The following is a 27,499-nucleotide window of genomic DNA, read 5'->3' on the forward strand; positions in this document are numbered from 1 at the left end:
ATTTGAAAAATACATAAAACTTTAATCATTAAAGCAATATAAAATTATTTTGGTAGCAGGGAAGTTGCCTGGGTTATGGAACCTTTCACCTCTGTGTCATGGGTTCAAATCCATTTCAGGTCCATAATTATGTATCTGCAGAGCCTTTGTGGAGTGAACGACGGTCTCAGTCAGTTCCCACTGTACTAATGTCCACCATAGAATTAGAACTAACTGGCATCCTTGTTTGTTACCTCATCTAAAAGCCTGAAAATTGAATGGACTTGGGAATTGTATTACTTTCTGTCCCTTAGAGATAGCCCTTCCAAGACAGGCTAGCACTGATTTGTGGACAGAGTACTTCCATCTGCAGGGTAACGAGACTAACATCTTTAACACACTCTAAATTTAAATACAGCAATTTGTGTTTACAAAACAGCAATTAAAAAAATTAAAATCAAAAGAGAAAAATCATCCTATAATGAAAATGAAGACACTTATGAGTGGAGTTAGTGTTTCTGAGGCTGTCCTCGGCAGTTTTCTACCCCAGAATGTTTGTGGGCCACACTTATGCCTTCTTCAACAGGCGTACCGTTGGGGCAAGCAAGCATAAAGAAAAGTGTTGTAAAGGTATAACAACAATCAGATCTGGTGTTTCAATTAGTTATACATATGAACAGACATCACATGGCAGTGCTCGACTTACACATCTCTTTTGCCACTTAAAACTCCATGATAAAATCAAACACGTGCCTCCAATATAGTACATGACTCAAATATGCAGGCATAATGGGAGTTGACTTCAATGGGAGTTGCACGGGTGTGCTGGAGGATAGAAATGAGCCCTTTGTGTGATCTCAAACACTGGAGCATCTACTGGATGATCTACTTTTTAGTCACACTCTATCTCATGGTCAGCTGGACTGGAATACTGAATTCATTGTGAATTGTTTAATGATGGTAAAATAAAGCTGCAGACTGCACTCTATGTTTACCAAGGTGTCGATGAGCCATTTGTTTTTAAAAGGGCAAATAGCATTGCAGACGAAATGCTAGTAGCATATTCAGTAGTCAGCAATATTGCATCTGTGTAATTTTTTTGCTTTAGTTACATCTGCTCAGTAATTACAAGCAATAAAAAATATTACAAGACAATAACTGGTTGTAATGTATATATTTAATGAGATTTTTAAAATATATCAATGCACATGCAAATGGAAATGGTAAACGGGGGAAGTCCCGGATGACTGGAAAAAGGCTAATGTAGTGCCAATCTTTAAAAAAGGGAAGGAGGAGGATCCTGGGAACTACAGGCCAGTCAGCCTCACTTCAGTCCCCGGAAAAATCATGGAGCAGGTCCTCAAAGAATCAATCCTGAAGCACTTACATGAGAGGAAAGTGATCAGGAACAGTCAGCATGGATTCACCAAGGGAAGGTCATGCCTGACTAATCTAATCGCCCTCTATGATGAGATTACTGGTTCTGTGGATGAAGGGAAAGCAGTGGATGTATTGTATCTTGACTTTAGCAAAGCTTTTGACACGGTCTCCCACAGTATTCTTGTCAGCAAGTTAAAGAAGTATGGGCTGGATGAATGCACTATAAGGTGGGTAGAAAGTTGGCTAGATTGTCGGGCTCAACGGGTAGTGATCAATGGCTCCATGTCTAGTTGGCAGCCGGTGTCAAGTGGAGTGCCCCAGGGGTCGGTCCTGGGGCCGGTTTTGTTCAATATCTTCATAAATGATCTGGAGGATGGTGTGGATTGCACTCTCAGCAAATTTGCGGATGATACTAAACTGGGAGGAGTGGTAGATATGCTGGAGGGCAGGGATAGGATACAGAGGGACCTAGACAAATTGGAGGATTGGGCCAAAAGAAATCTGATGAGGTTCAATAAGGACAAGTGCAGGGTCCCGCACTTAGGACGGAAGAACCCAATGCACAGCTACAGACTAGGGACCGAATGGCTAGGCAGCAGTTCTGCGGAAAAGGACCTAGGGGTGACAGTGGACGAGAAGCTGGATATGAGTCAGCAGTGTGCCCTTGTTGCCAAGAAGGCCAATGGCATTTTGGGATGTATAAGTAGGGGCATAGCCAGCAGATCGAGGGACGTGATCGTCCCCCTCGATTCGACATTGGTGAGGCCTCATCTGGAGTACTGTGTCCAGTTTTGGGCCCCACACTACAAGAAGGATGTGGATAAATTGGAAAGAGTCCAGCGAAGGGCCACAAAAATGGTTAGGGGTCTGGAACACATGACTTATGAGGAGAGGCTGAGGGAACTGGGATTGTTTAGTCTGCGGAAGAGAAGAATGAGGGGGGATTTGATAGCTGCTTTCAACTACCTGAGAGGTGGTTCCAGAGAGGATGGTTCTAGACTATTCTCAGTGGTGGAAGAGGACAGGACAAGGAGTAATGGTCTCAAGTTGCAGTGGGGGAGGTTTAGGTTGGATATTAGGAAAAACTTTTTCACTAGGAGGGTGGTGAAACACTGGAATGTGTTGCCTAGGGAGGTGGTGGAATCTCCTTCCTTAGAAGTTTTTAAGGTCAGGCTTAACAAAGCCCTGGCTGGGATGATTTAATTGGGGATGGGTCCTGCTTTTGAGCAGGGGGTTGGACTAGATGACCTCCTGAGGTCCCTTCCAACCCTGATATTCTATGATTCTATGATATATCACATGCACACATGCACAAATTCATACATCTTTTACACAATTCTCCACAAACATACAATTGTTGCAAAAAATTTTAAATTTGGACGTAGTAATTCCATAATTTCACCCCAGAATTAAATCGCACGACCCTGAAAACTGAGTATTACACATATATTCTACCCATTACACTAATTTTAGACATATAGAACAGTGTTACATTTGTTCAATAATATGCTATCTAGTCATCATTAAGGATAAAATTGAACCCTGTGGAGAGAGCTTTAATGTCCTGTGTATCACTTAAGTTCTACTGAAGCTCTGTTTTCAGAACTTAAGTCCTACATACTTCTTGCGCTGAATTCCACCCTAAATCGGTAACTGAGACCTACCGCCCTGCCCAGGTCTAGTTCTTGCTCAGTCATCTGGTAAACCACATTTTTCATCTCCCAAAACAAAGGAAAAACAAAACAAAAACTCCTTCCCTCAGTTAAATCCAATGACTACACTGGGACAGATCAGGAGCAGAGCTGAGTACCTGCTGCTTAGCTGGTGATGGCACTTCATCTTTCAGTTTCTAAGAATTCAGGATTTGCCCATTTGCTAGCCTGCACAGATCTCTCAGATATTCTTGTCTGAACATGGCGTTTGTGCGTCCCATGCTTCCCCTACATTAGTTACATTCCTATTTGGGCTATCACCAGCAGGAGAGTGAATTTGTGTGGGGGGGTGGAGGGTGAGAAAACCTGGATTTGTGCTGGAAATCACTTTAGATAAGCTATTACCAGCAGGACAGTGGGGTGGGAATAGGTATTGTTTCATATTCTCTGTGTATATATAAAGCCTGCTGCAGTTTCCACGATATGCATCTGAGGAAGTGAGCTGTAGCTCACGAAAGCTTATGCTCTAATAAATTGGTTAGTCTCTAAGGTGCCACAAGTCCTCCTTTTCTTTTTGCGAATACAGACTAACACGGCTGTTACTCTGATTCCTATTTGTGTTTCTAGATGGGACAAAAAGGTTACTTCCTTGTCATGCATCAAGAAAAGTCAATGTATTCACTCTTCTCAATGTTGTATCTTGTCATTTTTGAGTAGGTGGGATCCCGATGGTTTCCCAGCACCACAGAAGACCATCCCTCCTGTTCCCTGGCTACAGTTTAACAAACTAAGATCCCCACTCAGAGCAGGAATCCATCTTTTATAAAATGCTGAGGTTTTACTAGAAGCTTAATCTTCTATTTGTTTTCAAACAGAGCCAAGGATTTATGGCACTCGTATCTCTGCATTTTATAATAAGCATGTATATAAACTGCTAATAATGATTTTGACTGATAAGGGAGAGATGTTGGCTAGTGAACATTACACGAATTGAAATCATTACTGAATTAATGAGATAAAAATCTGTAGTGAATTTTTATTACAATTGTCTGCTTTAACAGATGGCAATTGTTTACAAATTAAACCTTTATTCCTAAATAGTAAAAATAATTCATTAGTTAATTTAACCAGAGCATAATATTGTGGCCTTGTACAAACTTTAATTCTAGATGGCTTGAATCAATTTTAAATTTTATATTTGAACATTGGTCACTGAGCAGGTTTGTCTGAACAAATATCTCCATCCTCCATCGCATCAATATGATGCTTTATTGATAAAATGCAGTGCCTTGTAACCCATGTACACAATATTGTCTATAGCAGTACTGTTTCGCAACATGTAGCTGGTTTTCATGTGGTGAGCTGGCTTTCAGTTTATGGTTTTTAATAATAAAACTGAAATTTTTGACAATGAATCTTTGTTGAGAAAATTTTCAAAGCACTTAGAATTACATAGAAATAATAATAATAAAACTATTTGTGCATGTGTACTTCTTCTTCAAGGTCTAACAACATTACTTTCACAGTATGGATTTTTCACTTATGGATTTTACTTGCAACTAGTACACTGCTTAATATTACATGAAGAGGCAGTGTGGTCCCGGAGTTGTTAGAAGTGTCTTGAAGCCTTATATGAATTTTAGTATTTAGATATTATTTAAACAAACCCATATCCTATATCTTGAAGGTGTAAATCTGAGGAAAATGTCATTTGAAATCAGAGGTTAAGTTCAACCTCTGACCTGGAAAAACAGATTCCAATTTTTAACCATGTTCTTAACTGTAAAAAAACCAAAACTACAACAATCATACTTTTGACTACATGTTTTAAAAATTCTCTTTTTATCTTAATTTGTTTAGTACTAATTCACACTGAGTGTTCGCTATCTGCAGAATCAGCAGAAGACCTATTCACTACTGAATTTCAAGCATCGTGATCAAATTGCTAGGTTGTAATATAACCAATTTTTTTTCCCACAGATAGATCACTTGAACTAGGGTATTGGAAAAATCACCAGTTTTATTTCACAAGAGTTTCAATGACATTCAGCACTAGGCCTGGTATACATGACACTGAAATACCTGGATTTTTGTTTTTATTTTTGGATTGTCCAAAAAAATCTTAGACAAAACCTGGTGAGTTTCCTTACATTGATTCTAAAATGATAACTCACCTGGATTCCTGTTCCCCTCTGACCTTTCTCCCAACTAGCCTGGGCTCCCTGCTTTACTCATAGTCTCCAAGGAGCATGCAACCAGATGGTGTATGCACACCGTCACTTCCCTCCAGTCAAAGAATTATATGGTGATCACCCTCATTACCACCATCATTCACTGACATTTTGGAAATGTTCCTTTGGGACCGCTTGCCACCACTTGTCCTGTACCTTACTCCAGGGCTGAGAGGCTCCAGAGTACACTGTGCTGATAGAAAATCCCAGTGGAGAAGCACATACATTCTTTCCATTATGGTATGCATACATTTTAAAATTTCAGTGATGTTCCTGAGGCATGTGCAGAATTACTTGCATGGGTTGGGTTGCCTACCCTCAACAAACAACTGTTCGAAAGATGCACCTTGAGCCGAGAATTTTTATTCCAAAATCAGTTTGCTATGACAACACTTAGAAATGTTCCCCCCAAAATTACACATTTGGGCCAAGATTTTCAAAAGTGACTAGTGATTTTTTTGATGCCCAACTAAAGATTCCTTAAATTCAGGTCCCTTTAAAAAAACACACAGCTCTCACCCTCTGAAAATCAGGCCTAAATAAACATATTTTAATATATTTTAAAACTGTAACACAGACTGAAGGACCTCTAAGACTGCATGGCTTCAGTTTAGCTGTCAATCTGATACTCTAAGCCTTTCTGTGTAATGGTACATCATTCCTAGACGTCACATTCCAGATATGGCCAAATACTGTACAGTAAGTGGACCCAAAACATATGCTCAGGACAGAAGTGGGGGGGAAAGAAAAGGAGAAATTATTGGTGAAGGTGATCTAGCATGGTGTTCGCTTGGCATTTTCAGGCTGCTGGATCAGGTTCCAAGTTTCTCTGCTGACTCAAGCACCATTTTGTTCTACTCATATTATGTAAAAGCTTGATAAGTAAACGGTTGTGCCTAAATGACCTGTAGGTTTCTCGTGAACTCTCAGAGCGAGGGTAGTCAGTATTTTCCACCTATTCAGTCATATTTCTAAGCCTGACTTTTTCATTTTTCCAAAATGCCTCATATTTACCCTTGCAAAGGCTTTGACTACTAGTGCTGTGACTCATGTGGTATGTACACTAAACTTGTTATTCCTCATCAACCAGCCTTTTCCAGTCTCTCTTTAAAAGAAAGGTAATTTATAATGTCATATATATCAGTCGCTATTAAAATAGTTCATTTATAAAGATCACTCTTATTTTTCAAAAAAATTCAACAGCAATTTAGGCAAATTTTGAAAATTCAGTGTCATTTCCCTATTTCACTGTCATTCCTAGGATTTCTTTCAAAACTATACAAAAAAGAAGAAGTTTTGTTCAGTCTATGGGAGTGTAGATACGTGGGCTTTAAAGGTCTTACTCTTGGGTAGTCAATGGTGCAGAAGTACGATAAATGAACAGCAATGTTCCTCAAAGCTAAAAACAAAATACTTCTAAGTAAGGTGAGCCAGAGAGCACTGGGAATCAGTTCCACCTTTTTATTACATAAAAATTTAAGTAGAAGAGGAGTCAAGCATCAGAAGTCAAAACAACTGTCCACTGTAGGAAAAAGGATACCTCCTACCAACAAAGGTAACTACCTGACCATCTTGCACACCAATCCTGCCAGCAGCTGTATGCAAGCGAAGCCCCACTGAATTCAGTGGAGGTTCTGCCAATGCTGAGCTGCTTGCAGGATTGGGGCCACAGTTATTTACACACACACACACACACACTTTTTCTAGAGTAGGTGAGGACAACTATGTTGTAATGGGTGAAATGTATATTTACTTTTCTGGTATTTAATATGACCAATTAAACAAACAATTGTCAGCTAACACTTCAAACAATATTTTTCATTAACTTTTTTTTAAACTTACTATTACCTGCTACTTATTGCCACAGAAACTTAATAAATGGGGAGTGGGGGAGAGCATTAAACAGAGCAAAGACAATGGCCATATTTGAAAATATATTATTTGTATGTATTATGATAAGGATTTGTATGGTGCCCATCGCCAGGGGACCAAAGTGCTCACAAACGTGAACTCAGCTCTGAAGTTGGAGAATTACTATTTCTATTTAACGATGGGGAACTGAAGCACACAGAAGTTAAGTAACTTGCTCAAGATCACATAGGAAGTCTGGCAGAGCAGGAAACCAAAATCAGATCTCCATAACCACTAGACTGTTCTTCATCCTGTATCCATCCTCATGCTCTTTTGCTTGGAGCAGTCAACATAGTGTAGTTTATAGTATTTTTAGAGCTATTCTCTGACTGCCTAAGGAGATATGAACCATATCTTTGTCTACTAATCTAAACACTTATTTATTGGCACACTGTATCAGTCTCTTCAGTAACCCATGCCATCATTTATTAGTAGAATGTATTACTGACCTAGTGTTACAATCTTCTTCTAAATGTAATAATAATGTAATTATTTAACTTTGCCTTAAAATCAAACAATCAATCAAACTAACAAAGAAAAAAAACCCGCAGCCACCACACAGGAATTAGGTTCTGATCCTGGAAACAAAACATTTGAGTATGTGCTTACCTTTATGCACATGAGTAATCCCACAGAATTTTTGGCAGATCAGTGGCTATTGCTTAAATATATTATTTAGTGTTTTACAATCAAATAATATACAAAGTTAATATGAACTCTATTGGAAAAGTTTCAGAGTAGCAGCTGTGTTAGTCTCTATCTGCAAAAAGAAAAGGAGTACTTGTGGCACCTTAGAGACTAACAAATTTATTTGAGCATAAGCTTTCACGAGCTACAGCTCACTTCATCAGATGCATTGGATTGGAAAAGAGTACTTGATAAACATGCTAGGAATTTTAAAAGTATCATTTGGACACGCAGTCCACCCAAATAGCTCTGTCCTCCAATTCGGGTGTAATATCTGATTGAGCAGTTCCAGCTCGACGAGCTTAAATTTTTTATCTTTCCTCTATAAAAAATTCAAACAGAATGCTCTCTGACTTAAGAGCTTCTCTGTGAATTACAATTCACATGTATCTCAAACACATACATTTCCAAAACTCCATATATTTTTTAAAAATCTCAATCTCCCTATAAAAAGGATTTTTTTGGGAGTGGGGGTTTATACTACTAAGAAATCCCATTTCCTAACTTCAAACGTGTTGCCCTTCTGGATATTAAGTAACATGATAAAATAGTAAGAGAGGTTTCTGCCACTATACTGATGGTGAGTATATTTTAGATTTTTTTCTTTGGTCTCACTTTTCAGTACAATCAGAGCTCCAAGCAAAGAGAGCGAAGCTAATGGTTGTATATGATATAAAATTATCAAGCTGTAAATCCAGCCATTGCCTGGTGCTGCACTGCGGTTTCTGACACTACTCCTCTACTGTCCCCAATGACATTAAGATAGCTCAGGGCCTACTTCTTTTTTAAGATGACACAAACATTTTTTTAAAAGAACAAACATAACCCTAATCAGAGTATTTTAAAAGAAATTTTAAAAATAAACATAAAAATCTGTGATTTTACTTGTTTTATTTGTGTGTGTGTGTATATATATATATATATATATATATTATATAAATATATATAAATAAAAAAAACTAAACAAATGAAGGGAAAATCCTGTATGCAATATACATGGAACCCACTGTGAATACAGATGGAATTGCTATGGTTCACCTCATGCTTGTCTGGTTTAATGAAGACAGTAAATTACATAGCACATTACCTTCATTCCATACTGCACATAGTACAGTGTAGCAGCAGCTACATTTCTACAAGGCATCTATGGGTTACAAATTTTTCCCTTTTTCTCCCTGCTTTATTATAATTCTCCATGGTTCACTCATCATATGGGCAATTCTATCTGCTCCCTACTACACACACAGAGACACACACACAGACACACACACACACAGCTGAAGAATAGAAGAATTATTTTTCTGGTTGCCATGAAAACTAAGAGAAATGAATGAGAAATTGGGCTGAGCAGAACTACCTCAGCAGTACAAGACTGAATCAAACAGATTCTCTCTGAAATCCAGACTCATGTGTGGATTCCAATCAGCCTTGTTTAAAACATATGATCATAGTTAATTGTTCATTAATTCTACCATGGTATTTGTGCACAGATTATACCCTACACAGGACGAATGTTTGTTGGTGGCAGCAGGGGTTGGGAGGTGGGGGGAGGGCAAGGCAGGGGGGACGACTCTCCAGCAGTGGAAATCAAAATAGATAGTAACTGTGATTTTAAATCTTAGTTATTTTAGGCATACATCCATTTGACAAAGCAATTCTGAAGGACTTAAAAAAGGACATATCCACCATTAAAAAAATATTTGAATCTCATAATTGGTTTTAGACACCATTCAATTTTTAAGCTTAATATAAAATACTAATTGTTTATACAGTAAAATATGCATAGTGTATTTCTTGTTTTACAGAAAACATTATATGGTGATTTTTTTATGAACATGAAGCCTGATATAACTGAAAAAGAATAGGGAATGCATATGCAAATTGACACACCCATAGAATCTCTTGTTGTTTAAATAATTACACTAGCTTTGGGCCTGAGCCTTACAGCCCTCTGCACATGGAACTCCAATTGATCTATTTTAATGGGTGAGCTGAATGAGGAGTGTTTGAAAATTCTTGGAATATTTGAGCATGTAATACATCTCTCAAAATAACAGAGGGAATATTTTAGCTTGTAATTCAGCTCTTGAAAAGATGAGAAGCACACAGAGAGACAAACACAGACCTTCCATTTTCAATTAGGGTTATTACTGCTAAAAAACATGTGCAAAATATATTAATGAATAAGAATATACCGTGTAAAATGACTATTAGAGACAATGGAGACATAGATGTGTTCCACCTATATTTTAGTGCTGTACATTACTGAATTTACGTGTGTCATTTTACAAGACAATACACATTCATAGAATATCAGGGTTGGAAGGGACCTCAGGAGGCCATCTAGTGCAACCCCCTGCTCAAAGCAGGACCAATCCCCAATTTTTGCCCCAGATCCCTAAATGGCCCCCTCAAGGATTGAACTCACAACCCTGCGTTTAGCAGGCCAATGCTTAGAGCCGCTACGTTAAAGAGCTTACAGGGGTGCAGCTGCACGAATATAGCTGTGCCCTTAGTGGTTTGCAGATGTTTGTAATAAGCCATAAATCCAGTGTCTCTATTCAGTCCATGATTTTTAGTGTCTAGCAGAGTAATGAATTTAAGCTCCCAGGCTCTTCTTGTGAAAGTGTTGTGCAGGTGTCCTTTGTAGATGAGGACTGAGGGGTCATATATAGAATGATCACTTTGTGAAAAGTGTTCACCCATAGATGATAGGGTGTTTTTCTCTTTTATCATTTCCCTGTGTGAGTTCATTTGAAAGCATAGTGATTGTCTGGTTTCACCCATATAGTTGCTACTGGGGCATTCAGTGCACTGGATGACGTATACCACATGTTGTGGTAGACATGTGTAGGATCCAAGGATCTTGAAATGTGTATTTTGGGGAGTCATTGATCACTGTAGCAGGTTTTGCATCTGTTGTTCTGGAAGGGTCTGGGTTCTGCACGTACTTTAGTACCTAACTATAATTTGAAGAATTACCAACAGTGTTTTTGACTTTACTCTGATTTTTACTCCTTCTGTATTTCCTGTTTCTGTTTCCAGGACTTAGTGCTGCACTTCGAAATATTTAGATTCACAAACAACTGATCCAAATAGACAATAATGACTCTAAAGTTGTTGCTTCAGACTGAGAGATTAAAATACATGCCTGGGATCCTCTCAGGACAAGTTCAGCCTAAAGTCAAGCACTGATTTAAACAAGACTAAATTTGGCTGCATGATCTTTGATGGCTTCAAAAGGGCTGCCAAAAGTGCACCTTGGGAAGATGACAGACATATTAAGAAAATATAATGAGATCAGCATGATTTCCTTAGTCAAATTTTGTAGCAAAAAATGCCACGAGCTTGGAACATTGTATGCCTAGTTTTAAGTGAGTCTGTATAGCAGAACAATACATCTATAATGTAAGTCACCAAATGAATTAATTCTCCCTTTAATAAGCATGCGTAACTCATTAATGCAAATGCAACTATGAGTTCATATCTAGAGAGGAAAGGCATGCTACCCTTAAATCATGGATTTATCACTGTTTTCACCTCCTAGGTCCCTTGTATGTTTTGGCAACAACAAATTATATGGTGTACAAGTATTGATAATGTTGACAAATAAAACAGATACAGAAATAACAGTGCCTTAGGCTGAGGCTCTCCAAATTTTAGAGATAGGCTCAAGCCCTGACAGTTTCACCCTGACTGAGTTTTGGACACCCCCAAAATTAAGGGTGATCAGATCTGTTGTTTTGGTTTGACTCATATAAAAGGCAGGTGACATTAGCAATCTTTAGATATACATTTCAATTTTAAACAGCTCCAGGAGTTGATGGTGGTCAGTTCTGGTGATTTGGTATGTGACCTTCTCAACTAAAAATGGGGCATTTTTCTTAGCTACAAAATATGGGATCAGTCCTGTAAGGTGGTGGGCATTATTGCCCCAATTTAGCAAATCACTTGAAGCATATGTTCAACTTTAAGCATATGAGTACTTCTGCTGAGTTCAGTGGAAGTACAAACATGCTTAAAGTTAAGAACAAGCTTACATGTTTTGCAGGATCAGGTCAGAGTACTTAACAGTTGTGTAATACCAAGTGCTATGACAACAGAGACAAAGATATTAGGCAGGCTGCTTAGCAATTTAGTGAGGAATAGGAAAAAGAACAGCATTCATCATTATCATTGAACAGCAGTAATTCTCAAAACAAGAAATTGTATTAAACATTGTTCATTTTGGTTTCTCATCATACAAGATATTATCATTTATTAACCACACTTTAAAAATAAAAAGTGGAAATATTTCCCTTCATGGAAATTAGAAACATTGAATCTGCTCTCTGTCTTGAATATGTGACAGTCCGTCCGCTCCCCCGCTTCCAAACATTTTAAACTTCAGCAACTAATGCAATTTTGTAGTAAGGCCGTTTTAAAATGCAAGCCAGGAATGTCGTTTCCTTGGTCTGACACAAAGGAATTTGCTTTATTTATGATTTATTTAATTTCTTCTTTGTGAATGCATAGATGCATTCTTCTTATTCTGCAGAATGAGCTAAATACAGTTCACTTTACTCACACAAGCAGCCTCATTATATTCAATAAGATTACTCAGGTAAGGAAGCCAGATTTGGCCCATTATCCAATCCTTTTTATAACACATTGGGAATGACTCTTTAAATCATTTAAAAATCAAACACAGCTTCATTTTTAACTGAATTAACTTACGTATTTAAAAAACAAACAAACAAAAAAGTCCCCTAAAACATCATCAGTATGTTACAATTAAAGGGCAGTATGCTGATATCTTTACACTGAATAGCACTTTCATCCACAAGAAGTCCCACTGACTTTAGAGGAGAAAGCGCCGATTCAGTGTGAGTGGTTGACAGAATCTATCCAACTGTGAAGAAGAGAAGTTGTAGCTTTCTTATTCTGAAAAGAAGAAAAGCAGCCTATCCACCTGCTATGATTTAGATAGAAGTTAAACATTTTTGGTTCCACAAGTTACACATATTAGTGAGTAAAGCCCATTCTGTCATTCTGAGGTTATGTGATCCTGGTGTATTATTTCTGATCCTATCCTCTACTGCCAGAAGCCCTTCTCCTGAGTAGCCATTAACATTACTAGCAGGAGGTATTCAAAGTAAGGTAGGTTATCCATTAAGCCTAATCTTCCACAGCTCTATAGTCAAACCTACAATTGCCCAAATATATACAGTATACCCGGACTACATGCATGGAGACATGATAGCTAGCTATCCACTAAACAAGATAAAATGTCAAGTTAGTCCTCAATTTAATGAGCTTTAATATGTAATATTTTCTTCTGAAAGATCAAATTATCCAAGGGAAAAATAATATCACTATAAACTTAATATAAAACACACAGAATGACAGAGATCATACTAAACAAAATCAATGGCAGTTTATGTACTAAATTTTTTAAAAAGGGGGTTTTGTACAAAGGATATTCATACACTATTATTTCCAGTCAAAAATAGAGTATATTTCAATATCCCTGTCAAAAGACTGAAAGCTTAGCTAAAAATACTCTCTTAAATAGGGTTTATCTCTCATTAAAAGCTGGCTTTTGCAAGCAGGCTAAGAGTCACTGTTCTTTATTTATATCCATTTGCACATTTCTTCAATATGTGTTTATATCTTTAGACATCCTTTAATTTGAATATGAACATTTCTCATTAATTTACTTCTGTTTTGTAATCTCATCTTTTCTTGTCTTGGATAGCAGAGTATTTCTAGGAAATGAAGAAGGATGGCCACAAAAACAATATGAGTTCATAAATTTCTCTTTTAAAACTGGGACACAGATATTGTATTTGCTAAGTAATTAGACAATATTAAATCTGTGTGCATGTAGTAGGAATGTACATATACAGCAATGTATGTTACAAAATGAATTTTATTTTGTTAATGTTGAAGTTACTAGTATATATATATTCCTTAGCACAACACAGCTTCAAAGGTCAATTTTCATTTTATTGTTTTAATAATGTTTGAGTTGTTTTGTTTAACCTTTTAAGTGATGAGATCTGAAGGTTTATCGTTTGCTCCTTGTATGTGGTCACTAGCAAAGCAATAGGTTATATATCGATCATATGAACTTGTGCAATTAAGTAATGGATACAAGGTCTCACCTTTTTAAGAACTTAATCAGGACTTAATCCCCTTGATGTCCTTTAGTCAATTAACCCTCTTGCTTTGCTATATAAAGCTCGAGGACTTTATTTTCCCCTCCAGTATAAAGCCTAAGCCCCTTCACCTTACGGGCCAGGACTTCTGCCTAGGGAAGATGGGCTAATGAGGACAACTGCAATCCCACGGCAACAATCCAATCAGAGAATCATGAGCTCAGCAACAGCACAATAGTAATTTGCCTCAACAATACTGCTAACATTTTAAGAGAAGAAAACCATCCTATAAAAAAAACGCTATATGCACAGTGCTAGGGTGAAATACTGACCCCCTGAGAGTTTTGCCATTGACCTCAACTAGGGACAGGATTTCACCCCAGACTCTTAGGAACTGGTCGAAAGCCCATTGTTCCAAAGGACACTCAGTGACTTCAGTGGGATTTTGGACCTGGCCTTTAACGAACATAGAATTTTATATTCAATTTTGTTTCAATTCCCCCTACTCCTGCCTTATTACTACTAGTGGAGTCTGTCCAAAGTACTAGAACTCCATTATGATCTGGGGTTACTTGGAACTAGCTGCTGTGAAACTAAGTAAACAACGTACTTAAACCAGTTAGTCTGAATACATATTGAAAAATGTCCTTTGTTCAATGCTCACTTTTCAATTTCTAGCCACTCTCCAATATTTTCTTTACTTCTGTCATCCTCATCTTTTTTTCAAATTAATTTTTTTAAAATAGTGCCAGCTTTGATTATGCTTTTTGTTTTCTTGTTCTGAGGTGAAAGGGGAGTGGTGGTCAGCTCTTTTGGAAGCAGGTGGCTGGCTATTTGATGTTGACTGTAACATTTGAATAGCTCTAATGCAAAGCTTGTTTGGTTACAGCATCTCTGGGTTTTTGACCCAAGGCAGATTGTGCATGTGGCCTTTCAAGCTGAATTTATTGTATCTGTTCAGTGTTTATTCTAACTGGACCTATGAAATGGGAGATTCGACCAGAATCCCAAGAGTTTAGCTTCAAGAAGTATAACAGACATATAGGTCAACAATTTGATATGTACAAAATTATTATGAACTGTTGTACATTTAGCTGTTTTGGGTCAAATGCATGCAATTCAGATGTCAGGCATATGATCATATTACTAATTATAGCAGGTATTTTGTAAGTTAGATAAATAAAAATAATTTTAAAGCATTTAATTTAAAAACTCTTTTACAATTCTGAATATTCCTATTTGGTTTCCTCTGAAGTTTAAATAATATGACCACCTATCTTCAAAACAACCTTTATCCAATCATAGAATATCGGAGGTGGAAGGGACCTCAGGAGATCATCTAGTCCAACCCCCTGCTCAAAGCAGGACCAATCCCCAATTTTTTTTGCTCCAAATCCCTAAATGGCCCCCTCAAGGATTGAACTCACAACCCTGGGTTTAGCAGACCAATGCTCAAACCACTAAGCTATCCCTCCCCAATGGCTAGTTACACCAAAATAAGATGAGTCTCAACAAAAGCAAATTCTACGTATTCTTAATACACAATGCTATAATTACAGTTGACAGCATGCACGTTCTTTTAGTTTAATAAAATAAATGTAAAATAAAATCAACACCACACCACTTTATCGCCACCTGCACTATTTTTGGCAGCAAAAATGTTACTAAGCTCTGTAAATGTGGCCAACAGATCACATCTTAATGTACTAGAAAAGCACTGGACAGTTACATAGCAGACAAAGTATAAATTATGTACATTACTTCTTTTGTAGTAATAACATGGTAAAACTAAGAATGGAACATAAACCTATTTACTGCCCAATTTAATTTTACAAATATAACAAGAAAGTAACACTTAGCACCTGTCTTTTTTAAGAGGATCCTAAAATGTACAAGTATTATCCCTATTTTAGAGATAAAAAACGGAGGTTAAGTAACTGGCCAAAGATCAAGCCAGTGGAAGAGTCTCGAACAAAACTCCTGACTCCCAGTTTGTTGCTTTAACCACTACATATTGTTTCCTTCCTATTTTCATATTATTATACCGTACTGCACACAGTATGCTAGACATTTATAATGTCCTTTTTTCTTGTAACCAGGAATTTTGGAACTAAGAAGAATATGGACAGGAAAAGGAAGAACACAATATTTAAGAATTTTGAACAAAAACCACACTCTTTCCTAATAACTATAGGAAGTACTGGTTGCTCTTCAGTGTGTCCTACTTAGATTCTTTTATTGTGTTCCCACTGTCATAAGAGATGTTTTCCTCTCAACATCCTTTTAATCTTTTCAGACTAGTAGAAAAACAGCAGACGTTAGTTATCAGAATTTTGATGTGTAACAGCTTCAAAGTGATGGTGTTTTCAAATTAAATCAAGTGATGGGAAAAACTAGGACTTCAGTTTTGAATGCACTTATGGATTCTCCTTGAAGATGTTTTGTTTGCTTAGGTGGTAAAATAGATAAAGGGAAGTCTTTTCCCCCCACTTCTCTTTAATTGGTATTTTGAAGGCATATGCCAATAACCAAATAAGGGATATTTTAACTTTTCAGAGTCCTGTCCAGGAGAGAGCAGCCTTTGTTGGCCCACAGCAGCCTGGCCAAAAAGGCTATTTTGAGGGACGTTTACTCAGTAGTACAGCAAAATGCTTTATTTACTTACACATGCGGATGCACACACTTTTATCTTAGGCTTTGTCTACACTACCATTTTTGTCGGTAAAGCTTTTATTGCTCGGGGTGTGACTGACATAAATTTCACCGATGAAAGTGGTAATGTGGACAGAGGCTCTCCTGCTGACATAGCTAATGCCTCTCGTTGTGGGTAATTTAATTATGCTGGCTCTCTTCTGCCAGCAAAGAGTGGCTACATGGGAGTGGCATAGCTGTAGCGGTACAGCTGTGCTGCTGTAAGGTCTGTATTGGAGAGCCATATGCTGGCTAGTGCCTGTATTCCTCCCCTCATATGGGGTTCATTCTAGTCTTTAGACACTTCTCTGTGCTGCACGGTCTAGGCAGAAATGTAGTTTTAGATTCTTTCCCCATCAACTTTCTGACAACCTAGGAAGAGAAATGTCACTTTCTACACCAGGAATGAATATATGATTACTTGCATGACTCACTTAGTCCTCAAACATACTGAAAAAAGGGTTACCACATAAATCCTAAGATTTATTAGACCTGAGACATCAAGAGCACAGGATGATAGGAAGCTGGACATGTCAAATGTTCTGAAACATTAAACATTATCCTACTGACTGAAGAATGGGAGGTCACTAAAGCTTCGGAAATAGTCATATTAGTGCCCAATAGGAGAGGTGATAAGGCTATACATAAATAAAGGGCAGACAATGTGAGGTATAAAACAAATGGATAAACATGTCTATGTATAAAACATACCTTAAGCTATAAAATAATTCCAAGGGTCTTAGTATTACAACCAATAAATGAGTTAAAAATTATACACAATGGGCCACAATCAACTCAATGATATCCATGCACTTCATTGATATTAGGCCACTATAATTTGACCTCAGTCTGTGACAAGACTACAGGTGGGTCTGCTGCATATAGAACAGCTTCTGTTTTACAGAACGTTCTCCAGGAGCATCAGAAATCTTCATTAAAATGAGATAAGTCTGGGTGCAATGAAAGGGACACATTGTCAGAGGGATGACTGCCAAATTAACTGAGAGTGATTTTGTTACCTGAAGGTGGTCAGTGACATAGGGCTATCCAGTGTCCTGAGGTTAAAAATTGTCTCAGAATGAATCAACATGCTGAATAAAGTGAATTTCTATATACTGAATCTCTAACCACCACTATTTCCACCACCAAAAAGTCCACTAAAAGTAAGACATCTGTTAAATATAACAGAGGGTGCAGCATAGAGTAAGATGTAGTTTTAATGCTGTCTGTAAGGACAAAAACTCTTGAAAGTTCATTTGTTATACAGACAATGCAGAGAAACTACACTGAACCTGAACTGTAAGGTTGACATCAAAAATTGCAGTAACTTGTTTTTTGATATTCCTGATTTTGTGAACTCAAAATGAAATTCAGTCTTAGAAATTTTTGTTCTTGTTATTTGTCATTTTTAAATAACTTCAAAGGGGAAAATGGATGAAGTTTGAAAAAGCTCATCTAACTTTTTGATCTGTTCTATTTTATGACTTACTCTTTGAAATCATATTTTGATTTTAAAAAAAAACCAGACAGATTCAAGATACCTTTAGGAACCAATCAGTGACAGAAATAAAAGAGAAAATCACAGCATAAACAACATTAATGAAGAAACAGACTATTCTATAAATAGCCACACTGTATATCTAAATCCACCATGCACAGAGATCCATGAAATGGAAAGTATTGAAGTTTTGGGGCTAGATTCTTTCCCATGATCCAGCTCTGGCAGCACAAACGGGCCAGACACTAGCCGCACGTGGCTAGTAGACAGCTTCTCCAAAGAGGCAAAAGGAGTGCAATCTCCACTGAGATAAAGCCAGCATAGCCAATTCCAACAATACTATCAACCCAGTCCTGGCACAGGTGGTGTGCCGATGTGTGGTTGGAACACCAATAAACTCTGCCAACTCTCAGCAGAGAGTTGAAGACAGTTGCTACCTGGAGAAAGTTAGAACCGCCTAAGTCAGGGCCACAGCTGAAACTGTGCAGGACAGACAATCAGGGAGTCATAACCAATTTCATGAGAGACGACCCTTTATCTATAGTAAAAATCTTACCATACAAGTGCAAAGCATGGTCATATTCTGAATTTGTAGCATGTGGATGTTCTGGTCTATAAACCCTTTACTTTTTCACGCTATGGATGACTGTATCAAAATGGAACTTTTGGTCAATCCAAATGTAGGGATGCCATACACTTAATTGCCCACAAATGTGCATAATTCCGCAAAGTATGCAAATCCCTGAACTAAGATTGGTACTAGTTGCCATCAGCCTATCAGAGTGCAGGGATTTGTATGATCACTGTAAGCACATTTTAAAAATATAATAATTATGCAAATTCTTCTACTTTGGCTGCTAGAAATCCTTTGGCTGCACTCAAAATTCAGCATTCACAATGCCGCCTCATTTCTGACTCCCCTTTCCACTCTGTCATTCCAGCTCAGCTCAGATACCTAATGAAATCTAAGTTAAATGTGGAGGGCACATGGGAGGGGCATTGAAGAGGGCCTAGAGACTTCCCAGTAGCAAAGGATTTACAGTATCCAAACAGAGTGTTTAGAAGAGGAAGAACACATTTAATTAAACCCACAACCTGAAGGTACTTCCTTCCCACTGTGCTCAGAATTTCCATACAGCATCTGAAGGATAGATATATTATACCTATCCTCTATTTACATACATACGCTTAAGTGATGTTAGAATAAACAAAGGTGACTAAAATATGAATTACTGATTTGAGGTTTTCCTCCCAGTAAGCAGTATAAATAACCACCTCTGGGATTTTCAGAATTTACAAACCTCAAATAGAGGATTGCATGTTTAAGAGCAAGGTCACATTCAGTATGAGTAAATTGGTGTCTTTTCATGGATTTCAATGGACTAGTACATGGCATCTGCAAGTCCCGCATGTTTTTATTTCATGCAAAGGATGACACACACACTTCTTCTGACTATCATATTGGGCTTTATGCACACTACTGGCCCCTACTGGATGAAACATAAGATTTGCATAAGAGCATCCTGGTCTCCATAGTGGCAGGCCTAGAGAAGACATAAGTCTTAATACTACTGACTGAGAGTCTTCCCTGAGCTCAAGGTGATAGGCAGCCTGGATTGGGAGTGGCTGCTGGCAAGTTCCTGGGGGCATTTTTGAAGCATCACAAACAAAGGCTCTAAATGTAGCTTTTAAATCCTCAGTATGGTAGCCATGAGGGAATGTCTAGGACTCTTGCTGTCACACTTTCTCCTTTTCACACCTATTTATAATCACTCCCCTTTCCATTTCCCCTTTGCCCTTTTGCTGTCTCAAATGGCCAGTTCAAAATGACTAGTTCAGCAAAGCATTGCACTACAAGAGATTTGCAGGAGCAGGGGATATAAAGTGAATTTTAGATCTGTTTAAAAATGGAGAACTCAGTATCACACAAACAATAGCTATCTTGTCCACTGTGGCATCACAATTCAGATGCTTACCATAGAGTACTAAAAATAATCATGGATACTACAGTGTAAATGATACATTTTTGTTTCCATGAGTAAACAAAGTATTATAGAGGACCAGATTCAGATACCATTACTCAGAGTGAGTACTACTTTCTTCTGTGAGTAGTTCCATTAGTTTCAATGGGATAGCTACAGAGTAGGGTATACACTACATAGAGTTAAGTTATTAGACTCTGACTCAGAGAATCTTACTTTGACTGCAGTTGAAATTAGCTTTGAGGGACTACCTATAAGCATTGGGTACCCATTTTAAACAAATCCTTTCTATCTTGACCATCTCACTTTACTTATGGGGTAATTTTCAATGAAGGATTAAAAAGAATTTTAAATACTAAAAATAAGATTTAAATTTGATACATAATCCATTACGGTATAACAAGTAATACAATTGTATCTTTCTACAGCCAAATGAACTAAATACATTTGAACAAAAGTATTGGAAGAACAGCACAACATTTAGCTAAAATAAATGAAATAATGTAAAACAGACAAAATTAAAATGCTATTGCAATAGTTCTCAAAATGATTTCCAAAGATTCCTTTCAGTCTACGATAGAATATACTGTGTCAGGTGGTACTATGTATACTGTATCTTCATACAATGACAAGGACAAAAATAAGAGTTACTCGAGGCACTGAATAGCAATTATTTAGGTGATCATGTACATTTCTATGAACTCCAGGGTCCCCTTGAGCGCAACAGTGCATGCTAGAAATGTGTGACAGTATTAAATTATGTTTGGCAGATATTTTGTATATGCAGAACCAGATATTTTTTGAGAGTCATCCAAATTTATTTGGTGTGAAATTTTATAGTTTCTCTATAAACAGGGGTTACAAACACTGGTTTCTAAAGCAAAATTGGTGAACTTCATCTTACTTGGCAAAACTGGATTTGTATAAATGCACACCAGCAAGCATTTTCTCTTTAAGCATCAAAAAGAGCTTCCAACAAAAAGAGTTTTTCACCTGACTATATTATTTTTCATTTGAATTAATAACATACCAAAATAATATTTTATTACTCTTTAAATTAATTTATGCACATTTCATTTCAAAACACAAAGTGATTTCAAGCGATTACAGGATAAATGTAGTGATCAATCTGGAGATTAGCAACTAGCCACCTTCCCAAACACTGATTGGCAGCTTGATGCATTAGAAAGATTTACAGTATTTGCCATGTGATTCTTAATATTCTGACAAGAACTCTAGGCCTGATTTGCATAATTATTGAACACCCATGACTCCAACTGAAGTCAGTAGGTGTTACTGATGCGCAAAACCTATGAAAAACAGGCCTTCTGTTTTTTAAGGTTTCATCCAAAAGACCAACACAGTTAACTGGGTCTAATTCAATTTCTGTCTTTTGGATGGATGGAATGCTGACTTATCTTTAAGCAGGATTTCTAGGGAACCTAGACGTTTCAAGCACAAAGCTTAGACCTCTAAAACAATTACGTTGCAGAAAAAACTAAACCACAAACACCAAAAAATCAGTGGATAACTATTTTGGAATCCCACAAAACTGAGTGTGTGTCAGGGAGAATTTCTTCATGTTGTTCTCAAAGCCTTGCATGAAACTCAAGAGAACTCACAAACATCTAAGTCTATATACTAAGCATTATTCTGTGGAATTTCTGCAACATCCAATAGGTCACCAACCTTAGGGGCATTCTAAGCCTGATCTGGATCTTTTGGACCAGTACAACATCACTCTGGACAAGGTGTAGTGATTTACACTATACCCTCACATGCCATCCAGTTCAATTCACAGTTCATTTCAAAAGTATCTTAAAATACATCAAAAGCTTCAAACTCAGGCCATTTCATACTATGAAAATACCAGTGCTTCACATTCTGGCACATGGCATGACACTTTAAAAGTTATACAAAACTTATTTTCAAATGTTTTTCTATGCTTGTTCAACTATAGGATGTTTTCATTTTGCTTAAAAGAATACTTTGTTACCCAAGTTTTATTGGGGGGGGGGGGAGAATTTCTCCACGGGGAAAAAAAGAAAAAAGACAAGGGGACAAATCCTCATCTGATTCAAATCAGTATAGTCTCATGGACTTAAATGAAGATAGGCTGATTTACATCAGCTGATGATGTGTCCCAGAGTGCCATTTTAACAATCTTTCTACAATGTGAAGATCACTTATTTGACAGGTCATAAACTTCCCACTACTGCTAACGTATATAGTATATGTGTACATACACGCTGTGTCGAATGTGAGACCACTATTTACATAAAAATCAACACTTGTGCACAGTGACACAGACAAGCATTGGGCCTAGGAGTTGAGAAGCAAAAAAAGAGATAGGAAGGAGAAGAAGTGGAGGATTTAAACTTGTAGAGCCCAGAAATGTAAATTCACAAAAGCTGGACAAACTCATTTTCTTTGTTTAACAGATGGATGTAGAAGTTAAAATTAACTAGGACAACCTTAATTAATGCAGCTAGCTATTGTGCATTCTTTCAAGGGCTGTTGTGAGAGGAGCAATTGTTTTTATAAGCTGAATTGGAAAAAAACAAAACAAAAGCCACACAATAAGAATGCAGCATTATTTATAAATACACATTAAGAGGAAACAAATGAAAATAAGTTTTCCTTTGACAGCCCAGTTGTGCTCAGCTTTGTGGGTGCATAACTTTAAGCACATTAATAGTCTTGGTGAAATTAACAGGAATACTCACATGCTTAAGCACTTTACTGAATCAGGGCCCAATGGGGAGGCACCAGGGGGCCTCCCTCTTATGGCCCGTGAAGGAGATGGGCAAAACTGAACAACTTACACTCACCTGGACACAAGGGCCAGGCAAGAACAGTGCTGCTATCCACTCCAAAAGGGGATGAACACTTGTCAAGCTCCCTCTACACCAATCAGTGAGGGGAGTATTTGCTGTATCCTCTACAAAGGTGGCACAAAGTCTCCCAGAGTTACAGAGCTGTTCCTAGAAACCCAGTAGCCCTCTTAGTTACCTGCCAAGACCTGTTTCATGTTCTGTACAGTATATGCCTCTGACACAGTTTCCCTGGGTACAGGTGGAGGTCAAAATTAAGGGCATGATCCAAAGCCCACTGAAGTCTATGGAAAGACACATTGATTTCAATGAGTATTTGATTGGACTCTAAACTCTAGATTCACTTTTTCTTTGCCACAGGGCAATTGGTTATGTTCACAGATCTGCTTCATATTTTGAGCCATAACATTGATTTTATTTATCCTGACATGTGAGGATGCCAGTATTGTCAATCTCAGATGTTCAAAAATAATGAGACACAAAGTAAGTGAGGTAATATCTTTTACTGGACCAACTTCTGTTGGTGAGAGAGACAAGCTTTCAAGCTTTATACAGAACTATTCTTCAGGTCTGGGAAACTTACTCAGAATGTCACAGCTAAATACAGGATGGAACAGATTGTTTAGCATACAAAAATAATAAGCCAGATCCTGAATATCAGGAGATTGTCTTAAAATCAAGTGTTTAAAAATAAAATAAAATTTTGATTATGTTTATTAGCCTTGTGATTTTTTGCCTCTTTAGGCCCTTCTTCACAACCATTAGGCCTTGTCTACATGGAGAAATTGCACCAGTTTAACATAAATCAATTTTTAAACTGATATAATTAAACCAGTGCAAATCCCTGCAATGGTACTCTTTTCAGTTTAAGAGTGGTTTATTGTGGTTTACTTAAACCTGTTCCCAACTGATTAATGCTAAACCGAAAAAAAAGCCACATCCACTGAAATTAAGAGTGTCCACACAGAGGTTTACAGTAGGTTTAACTAAATTCATTTAAATGTATACCTTAGGTTATACCAGTGCAACTTTCTCATATAGACCATTTAAAAATATATATATTTAATGACAGCTGAGATTCCCTTATGTCCAGGAGCTGGGCTTTACGTAAACATCAGATATCATGAGACTCATGGTAAAATTGCCAGGGTAACATTGGAATCCACAACATGCAGGATGGGATGACATCAGTTTTTAAGATATCACAAATGGCAGCACGATGGCCTTCAGTGTAAACACACTATTCTGAGTTCCCATGGAACCAACTAGCTCCTGAATATTACATACAAATGAAAACCACTTCCACCTTGCTGAATATTGTATAAAACATAAAACATTCAGCATGCACCTAGACTTACATTGTTCTTCTACAATATATTATAATTAAACAAGGGGCTTCTGCCTTTATTGAGGGCTGACACTGAAGAGAGCATTTAAATCCTTCCTAGATGCTGGCATACGGGAAACAATTGCTAGTTTTCACAGCCAAAATTGTGCATGACCTAGGGCAACCTTGTCAGAAACAGAACAGTCAGATAATTAAATCAACTGTTATTCTTAAAAGGTGTTCCAATCTTTTTTGTTAGTTATCATTTAAGGGTAAAATTTGCCCTGATGTACTTGGGCATTCAAGTAAGCAAGGACACTGCATATCCATCCAAAGTCAGAATCTCGCCCCAATTTTGAAATACATTCGAACAGAGTAAACAGTGAAATTTGTATATCGGTCTACAGATACATCTCTCTTATTTTCTGGTACAAATTTCTTTATCTTGCTATGCCATGAATAAGAAACAATTAACAGCTGAATATTCATAAGTGCATACTATAAATTTAGGTGTGCAAATACAAGTGAGGATTCACATGCATGCACAATTATGTCTTCATTCTGTCAGTTAAACCCATGATAGTTTTAAACATGTAACCTTCACATTATTGTTATACATGATTTTAAATTCTCTTTAGCCATGCTTGTATAGCATGGTAATGTGATTAATTTATATATGAAATGAGTGCACACCTTCTGCATCATCACTGCAGTCAACTATATCTTCATTCGCATGCTTAAAATAGACACATGCTAATGCGCACACACACTTTTGAAGATTTGATCCTACAACTTAATTGACTGAACATCACCAACAAGTTATTTGTCTAATATGTTTTTAGAGAAAATCTTGACAGAAATTTTAGTACATGGTAAAGTGCCGAATAATTGAGAAGCTGTGAAACTTCTTCCTCAGATTACAATCTTAACATTACACACAAACGACTATCCGAATGACGGGGGTTGGTATCATCAGTTTGTAGAGACTTTGTGCTCTCACAGGCCTGACTTTCAAACCATCTCATGCCTCAGTCTCCTTACTGTATAAATTATCTAGGGATATTAGCATTCACTGGTGTTTCAATGCGATTGGAAGACCCTAGAGGATATTTGCGTATATTGCTCAAGTAAAGGGTTAGTGTTGTGCAACATCATGTGACTATAAAAAAATCTGAGCATTGCTTGCTTGTGGGTAGTGCAGAGGTACATAAAGAAGTGACTCAGAACTCATAGTGGAAATGATGGTTATTCTAAATATTCCGCCCCCCCCCCCAGAAGTGCAAAACAACAAACAACAACTAGAATGTAATAGTTTATGCCTGGTGTATGATGGGCAGAATGGTGTCCTTTTTGTGAGTAAACTGATACACCTGCACATGCACAAATTTTCTTTCCCCACTTTCTATAGTCAGTGACAGGGTTACTGCTTTTTCTTCATTCTCCTAATAAACTTAGTATGTCTTGAATCATACTGCTAAGAAAGAATTCCAAATTGATCACCAATCTCCAGCATAACAGGAAGAAAACCAATTGTTGTTGTGAAACCTCTATGTTCTATTTGTTCTATTCTATGAAGAAACAAGATACTGAAAAATCCATGCATTTACAATAAATAGATTGATATTTATCCAGGTCCCACTCTGGTTGCTAAGAGATTTCCCTTCTACAGCATTGTGTTGTATAAACAGTAAAGCATTTTTGTCTCACAATTGTCTGAGATCTCTGAATCAAGAGGCTATTATTGCCACATCTCTTCCACATTTTACCAATAAGTAAATATAAATGAGCACAAAGACAAAGACAGCATATATATATGGTTATGTGTGCTATTGTTAAACGTAAGCCTATGATAGATAATATTGGCTCTCTAAATTATGAGCAGAGTTAAATGTGGCACTATACATTTTAACTCACAACTCAAATGAAAATGCCTGGTGGTAGGCCAGATCCTTAAATGTGCATTGTTGTGTACATTTTCAGCTGAAAAATGATAGCTACAATGCTACAGACCTGCATATAACCATAAAATCAGACAAGAAAAAATATTACATATTCAGGCCAATTTTGATGTGAAATCTGTCCCAAAGGCAATATCCAAATTTTGTGCTTTCATTTATACTGGAAAACATACTGAGGAGACCTTTACATGTATATTTAAATGGAAAAGATATCTATAGTTAATATGCTGCAGTACACTCACTGCAGCCATCTAAACACAGCCTTCTAATGTGTTCACTAGAACAGAAGACAGTGGGTTTCTTAGTGCTTCTCATTAAGTTTAACACTGCCATTTCAGAAAAAAAGAGAAGAGAAAAGGCAGGAAAATCTTGACTGTTACCCATCCAAAAGCCGCACATATGTTAAAGGAAATCTACATGCCTTTCAGGAAGCACATGCATGACTGCTTAGAGCACACTAAGATTATCTATCCCTTAGGGAATTTCACAAAGACACACAAAAATTCTAAAAACGACACTTCTGAGTTCAGATCATGGGCTTTTGGGCAATTTTTACTACTTGCAACCGATGACTAAGAAATCACTACAGGACCTTATCTAAATGGACTAATACACAAAGTGTCATTTTTTAAGGACATATCCACACAGCACTCATAGAGATACCTTCATCTATCATCATGCCACTATCCTCAACTATTCTGTTTTATACCTTGATAAAAATAAAAAAGGACCACTATTAGATTCAAATCTTAATTGAACAATGATCAGCCTAGTGTACTGAATTTTTCAGGTCTCAGTGTATCATAGATTATCTGCATCCAGGATAATTACACAGGAGAGAAAAACAAGGCTCTATGATCACAATCACATTTTAACCTAACAAAATCAAGTTGCTAACAACAAATTATTGTGGTTTGATTTTCCAATATAATTTGCTTTCAGGAAAAAGGAAAAACAACAAAACATCTCAATTCTGTGACATTATTCTCAAAATGGATGTTTTAAGAGCCAAGCATGTGACATAGTCCCAACACAAAGAAAAATCTACCCTCACACACATTCACAGTAAGTATGTATACATAGTCTAAACTATTTATTCTGTCAGTTAAACCCATGACAGTGTTATACATGTAACCTTCACATTACTGTTATACACTATTTTAAACTCACTTATAGCCATGCTTGAGTATCATGGTAATGTGATTGATTTATATGTGAAATGAGTGCAC

General features: G+C 37.2%; 1 protein-coding gene across 2 annotated transcripts in view; it reads right to left on the bottom strand.

Annotated features, from left to right (window-relative positions):
• ANK3 (ankyrin 3) overlaps positions 1 to 27,499 on the bottom strand; it is a 455,299-nt gene that overhangs the window by 266,272 nt on the left and 161,528 nt on the right. The window lies entirely within an intron of this gene.

Source organism: Lepidochelys olivacea (genome assembly GCF_965140295.1).
Source record: "Lepidochelys olivacea isolate rLepOli2 genome assembly, chromosome: 7".
Lineage (NCBI taxonomy): Eukaryota > Metazoa > Chordata > Testudines > Cheloniidae > Lepidochelys > Lepidochelys olivacea.